This window comes from Agelaius tricolor, unplaced genomic scaffold, assembly GCF_023055355.1.
Source record: "Agelaius tricolor isolate 1412-34295 unplaced genomic scaffold, bAgeTri1.0.p SCAF_39, whole genome shotgun sequence".
Classification (NCBI taxonomy): Eukaryota; Metazoa; Chordata; class Aves; order Passeriformes; family Icteridae; genus Agelaius; species Agelaius tricolor.
Window position 1 is genome coordinate 3,385,001 of NW_027269299.1, and position 948 is coordinate 3,385,948.

The following is a 948-nucleotide window of genomic DNA, read 5'->3' on the forward strand; positions in this document are numbered from 1 at the left end:
CACCCCAGCGGCTTGCTCCGGGAGCGGGGAGCAACGGAGTGCTCCCCGAGTCTGCATTTAGGGGGACGAAGGCCCTGCACGGCAACGATGACGACTGCAATGACGACAACTGCGACGACGACGACGCCCGCCGGGCCGCAGTGAAGGGATCGAGGCCTCCTAGGGAAACGCTTCCCTCGCCGAACCCCTGACTGCCTTCCCTCGGGCACCAGTGGGATGCCGCTGCTGCCACCGCCACCGCCGCCCACTGCGGGCAACGGGCCAGAGAGGCGACCCCAGCCGTGCCGCTAGCGTGGCCCCCGGATGGCTATTGATCATCAAGCGATCCTCAGACAGGCGTAGCCCCGGGAGGAATCCGGGGCTGCACGTGCCTTCGAATGCTCAATGGTCAATGTGTCCTGCAATTCACATTAATTCTCACAGCTAGCTGCATTCTTCATCGACGCACGAGCCGAGTGATCTACCGCTAAGAGTTGTCTGGCTTTCGGGCACTGCTCACGCCAAGCGGCCCCTTTTTTTGTTACTCTGGGGCCAAGGACGCGGGGCTGCGCACCTGGCTTTGACCGTACGAGCACACAGAAACAGAAGGTGGAATAAAAACCAACTGGAGCAACCCACGCTCCAAAGGCCGGCCAAGAGGTGGGGGAGCCCGCGCTCCTGACCGCCTCCCCCGCGAGGGGTGACGCCGACCTCACAAATGCTGTCCTTCGGAGGCGGACCAGGCACCCGGGCTCGGCCCGGCCACCACGTAGAGGGCCACGCGGCACGCGCTGGAATGTGGGAGGGCACGGCAGCCCACCCACGTCTCACTTTCACGGGACGACAGGCACAAAACACACGGCATGCGGCTGGGGGCGCGTGGCCATCAGCCCCCACACACGGCGGCTCTCCCTTGGCCCCCGACGCCACGGGCCTCACAGAGTGCCGCTGTGCCGCTGCACGGCCGGC

At 65.7% G+C, this 948-nt stretch overlaps 1 non-coding gene across 1 annotated transcript; it reads right to left on the reverse strand.

The window, feature by feature from the left end:
• Window positions 1-322: 322 nt before the first annotated feature.
• LOC139603589 (5.8S ribosomal RNA) lies at window positions 323-475 on the reverse strand. Its single transcript, XR_011683746.1, has one exon. It is a non-coding gene; the product is annotated as a 5.8S ribosomal RNA (ribosomal RNA).
• Between the last annotated feature and the right edge of the window lie 473 nt (window positions 476-948).